The sequence below is a fragment of the Pieris brassicae genome, chromosome 9 (genome assembly GCF_905147105.1).
Source record: "Pieris brassicae chromosome 9, ilPieBrab1.1, whole genome shotgun sequence".
Taxonomy (NCBI): domain Eukaryota; kingdom Metazoa; phylum Arthropoda; class Insecta; order Lepidoptera; family Pieridae; genus Pieris; species Pieris brassicae.
Genome location: NC_059673.1, coordinates 5730148 through 5736147, shown reverse-complemented (window position 1 = coordinate 5736147; position 6000 = coordinate 5730148).

The window sequence follows — 6000 nt, the reverse complement described above, 5'->3', positions numbered from 1 at the left end:
TTATGATAATGTTTCGCACAAGTCTATCGTATATTTGTATGATGGATGAATGTTGACAAAATAGTGGATAAGGGCAAAGCAAACTACTGCTTTTAAGGCGAGAGTGTTGGTGAGGGACTCATCGTACGTCATTCGAGTTTAAAATATTGCTTTTAAGGTGGACGCCACTTTTAATGGCATCTGTGAGAAAAGAAATGCAAATTCAGAAGTAGTTTTTGAGATATGTGTTATTTTTTATTTCTTATGATATTTAAGGATAAGCTGGATTGCTCCAACCTTTCAACTAAATTTTGATTTCGTGTACCTTCTAGAGACCCCAGAAGACCGCGTTTTGGCCAAAACTCACCGATATTAAGATTGAGTATTCTGATAAACGTCCATTCATAGTTGCTACACTTTGAAATCAATATTTCGTTGGTATTTGTAATTTAAGAATTGATGTATTTTTTTCCTTCTCGTTTGTTGTGTTTGCCTACAACTGCTGGCAACATTTAATAATATTACTTTTCTTATGTATCAATGTAAGGTTGTGTCGAGCCCTTGCAAGCGTTTGTATATAAATAAATAATTGTATGGTACTTACACGAATTCGATACACGAATGATAAAGTCAGTTTTGTTTAAATCGTTAAGAAATAATGCTTTTTGTTTTTACTTCAGTAGAATTTTTTATAGTAATATCATGAGGGTTCATAAATTCATGATCGATGGTGATTAACATTTACTAACAATATTCACATACCGAATACAAATCCCTTTTAATCCGTGGGGTTTAAAAAGCTACTTTAGTCTCTGTTTACAGGTTACCAACTATATTATAAAAATATATTATTTATTCGAAAATGCAGGCTTATTTCGTACGTATTATACATGCAGTAAGTGTAATTTGTGTTTATAGTTTATTGTAATTCTACTATTAAAAAATTAGGATGAAACTGCTTGAAAAACCAATAAATGCTTTTAATTGAATTGTAAGGTAAGTTAGATTATTGTTCAACAAAATCGAGGCGATCTTATAAATTTTCAATGAAACACTGATTTTATATTTATTGTGAAAATTCAGAATTATTTAATTACATATTTAAACCTGATATCATTAAACTGTAACGTATCTATTAATAAACTTCACAATTCCCATTTAATTTGTATTGCAATAATAACCTGTATAACAATTTAATGTTTTTAGTCACTATTGTGTTTGCGGGTTTTGTAGTTTATATATTTATTGTTGGCAGGGCAATTTGTAATGTAGTGAAACCTAGAGTTTAAACATACATATTTATCATGTTGAACATCTTGTGAATAGGCCATCTCCTGCAATCGTATCTTTGAATCGAGCTGGCTTATAGATGGGAAACACCACGAGAAAACCCGTAAAGATGACAGTGTGAGTCCGGCACAGAACATTGATCACTTTTAAAAGAATATTGTCACAGATAATGAGGCTAGCGCAATTTGTATAAGAACATTATTTTAGGCAAGGAGGTTGAATTTTGAATAGGTGCATTCAAGTTACAGGGTAATTTATTTTGCCTGATAGACGTCAAATAATCGTATTTGCAAAGCCTCAATTGAGCAAGTTCGAAGGTCCAAAGGTTTTTACGTTCTATATTATTGGGCCATAAACCATAAAGCGGGGAGCTTTATAAGCGCTAAAACAAAACCCGCATTTCTCGTTTATACACTCGAAACAACTGCCGTACAATCAAATGAAGTGAGATTTTTACAAAGCTCTTTTAATCCTTTCAAAGCTTAGGCGAGGCAGAAAGTAGGATAATTGAATGCTGTGAGTCGATCTTAATTGTTACTAAGCGTAAATGGGTTATCTACCACGGTCGTAAGAAATTTTCACTTTCTCTGTTCTAAGATGAATTGAACACGTTCCTTTCTTGAATTATGAATCGAGCTACTTTTGTCTTGGAGCTGTAATTTTTGTAGTCTGTAACTGGGTAAACTGAAATTTCTAAACCTAACTGTAGTTATGCTATTTTTCATAAAAAATAAAATTAATACAATGGCGCTACAACCTTTTTAAGTCTTGGCCTCAGGTTTCTGTAAGTAGGTTATAAGCCTTCCGTGCCTGACGCACGTCGTCGACTTTTTGGGTCTACGGCAAGCCGGTTTCCTCACGATGTTTTCCTTTACCGTTCGAGCTCATGATAATGCGCACATAGAAAGAATATCCATTGGTGCACAGCTGGGGATCGAACCTACGCCCTCAGGGATGAGAGTCGCACGCTGAAGCCACTAGGCCAACACTACTCCATTTTTAATAGCTACTGCTATTTTAATAGCATACAATAAAAAAATGATTTAATAATTAACACTAAATCTTAATTTAAAAACAAAAATATTAATTCTATCGATCTATTTGATGATCATTTTTATAACTATCATTTATTTTTACGAAATATACAGTAATTTGCTAGTTACAAAGAAATATTATGAGTTGTTATATAAATGGCTGGTGTGAAATTGGGAACTGTGTTGACATATCATTGTTGTTTTCCATTTAACACACAGTTTACCGACGTTTAAATGAAGTTTCATTAAAAATTAATGACGTAATTACGAATAAGGATTCTTGTGTGACAGTTTGTTATTTATTTAATTAAATCGTTGTCTAAATAATGTATGTTCACGCTATTTACGATGATATTTCAGGTATACTTATGGTATATATTTTTTTTAACTAGTAACAATGTCAAATGGGTATATTTTAACCAATTCTGACTTACCACCTGTATCTCCAAGTCAGGTGTAGGCCTTTTTTTATATAAAAACTAGCTGCCCCCGCAAACTTCGTTTCTCCTTAATATGATTTTACTTAGCCTACCTTTTTAGTAAATAACGCATGGAACATTTTGCTATTCTACCACAGAGACTGTTTGGTTTTCCGGATTGAAAACTTTATAGGTTTTTCTGTGAATTTTATTCTATACAAACCTGAGAGTTCAAGTTATACTTTTTTTATTACAATACAAAACAGGGGTTGATCGTAGAGGATCGTTGAAAATAAAGGGTTGTATGTATTTTTGTATGCTGTATCATAAAAAAAAAAACTTTTTTTTTGTCAAAAATTAAAAAAATATATTTAGGGAGATGAAAAGTTGATGTTGTCATATTCACAAAACTAACCGATTTGCACACAAAATTTCACAAAAATCGGTTGAGCTTTTTCGGAGGAGTTTAATTACAAACACCGTGACTCGAAAATTTTATGTAAAAATTTGGTTTATACACATTAGATTATGAATTTCTTCTCTGTCTATAAAGTATAACTAGTTCTTGCTCAAGTCTTATCTACAAAACCCTCAACCTGCCAGATCCTCTACTGAATTGTTAGTCTCTATTCCAAAACGTCAAAAATAACTTTGTTATATAATAAAAAGGCATGGGATGGTACAATATATAAAACTTGGCATTCAATTGACAAATCTTAAACGTTATGACCTGTGTCGGAACTAAGTAAAGTTCGTTAAGTCAGTTATACAGTTTCTGTTTACATGGTTCTCAGATTATAGCTGACTGGTAATCTAGAGTGAGCCGACGTGGCGGTTTACCGATCGAGTGGCCAGCCGTGTTCAGAACCCGCAACAAACTAACTTTGCTTAAATTTCAAGCTCTGTCAACAACTAAAGGAGTTTGTGCATTCACCGTAGTTTATCTGACTATTTACTTAACAATATAAATATTTTGCTTCAATGTTTTCGATTGCGTCTAATTTAGTATTGGTTTGTAAAGTCCTTGGAAATGTATATATTAGGTCCTTACATATGAAATTGGCGTTTTGTATGGGTTGAACAAAAAGTCGAATATTTTTTAATTTAATATATTTAATTAATCAAAATATGAACCATTGTTTTCTATGTACTTTTGCGATCTCATAGGTAGTTCATGGATCCTTTTACTAAAAAAAACCAGTCGGACGGGAATCAATAAAATCTGTGAAGGGGATTTGGACTGCCCCATCAGAGTTAAATTTTTCCCTTGCAAGAAGTTGACAACTGAACTGAACTTCGAAAAAAATGGTAATCTGTTGGAGCAAGGTCCGGGGAGTACGGAGGATATCTTAGATATTCCAATTGGAGCTCTTCTAATTTGATAGCCGTCTGTTGTACAGAATGTGGTCTAACGTTGTCGTGAAGTAGCAGTGGCGTGGAGCGATTGACCAGCCTAGGTTGTTTAGCCGCTAGCTTTTCCATCATGGTTTGCAATTGCTGACAATAGACATCAGCCGTAATAGTCTGGCCAGATTAGAGAAAACTGCAATGAACAATACCGGCACTAGTCCACCAAACGCTTACAAGTAACTTTTTTGGGGTTAATTTCCGTTTGGGGCAGGATTTGGCTGGCTGGCCAGGATCAAACCATTGCGCTGAGCGCTTCCGATTATCGTAAAGAATACATTTTTAATCACAGGTTTCAGATTCAGTTAAAAATACCTTAATTATTGTGCCGGTTCAGTAATGTAACGCAGCAGTCGACGCGCGTTTACCGGTTTGCTTCAGTCAATTCGTGAGGTACCTACCTTTCAAGCTTTTTAATCATCCCAATTTGCTTCAAGTGAATTAAAACAGTTTTATCACTAACACCGCAACCTGCAGCTAACTCGGACGTGGTTTGCGATGGATCCGCTTCCACAATAGCCTTCAATACTTCATTATCAACTTAGGTCTCAGGCCATCCACAGGACTTGTTCTGCAGGTCGACATTTCCAGAACGAAAACGTTGGAACCAAAAACGAACTGTGTTTTCTTTTGCAACATGACCGCCATACACATTATTCAACCTTCGAGTCGTTTCCGCAGCACTAGTGCCACGGCGGAACTCGTACTCGTAAATAATGCGATACTTAATAAGTTTTCCATTTTGTAAAATGAGTGACGCAAACAGAAAAAAAACCGGAAGAAAAAAACAAATTAATGAAGGTCATCAAAGCACAAATACATGAGTAAATAGCTGTACAAATTTGAATTTGAAATTCCTAACCTAACCAAAGAGGAGGTGTTTGAGGTCAAAGTGGCCAGTACGACAAAACGCCAATTTCATATGTAAGGACCTAATATTTAAAGTTATTCAGTGTAATATTCTTTCTGTATTCATGAGAAATTAATTTCGTTTCGAGAACCAATACACATGGTTTGCAAAGTGAAGAAAAATATAGGAAACTGTAATATTTGAGCCCAAAAATTAACGTCCTAGACGTCTCATGTCTCAGTAATTTCAGTATCACTGGAATGGGGTTACTTAGTATCTAAATTGGACATATAAAAACATTATAATAGGTAATTAAGGCTTATAGTGTTGTTGGGAGCTATTTACATTCATAAATGATTTTACATACATATACTATAGTAAAGCTTCAAGGAAGTTTGGTAATATAGAACGTTGCTGACTACTGAAATATTTGTATTGTTACTAGTTCCTTGTAGGTATTGAATGTAACTGAAAAATATTATTTCATTGGTTGTTCGCATATATCACGACTTTACATACAACCAATTTTTTATTTCAGATTTAAGTCCATTCACTAATAGCTTAACTGTCTTATATATATATACTAGCACTAATGTGCACAGTGTTCACAGGCACTCGAGCGTATGAGGTTTATTAGCACAACTCTGATAGTAGCTAAAACGACACTAGTTTAAAAGGCTAGTCCTTTTAAGTCTACGCACTAGCCCCGAGGTGTCGAGCTGGCCGGCCTCGACTAACTCGTTGTAAAGAATCCTCTAATAGGCTTAGTAATATTTTCCTTCATTCACGGTTTCTGTGTTCAGATCCTAATGGATGTTGACATTCCGGACGTACCAAGTAGCATTTGATATAAACATATCGGAGTACCTATCTTGATTTTTCTATCTATAATAACTATCCTATATAACTAACCTAATTATTATAATAACTATCTTACAATACCAGGTGCCCACTGAAGTATAGCCGAACCAATTTGACTTAGGATCATTCCAGAAAAGACGTACCAATTCTGCGCTGACAG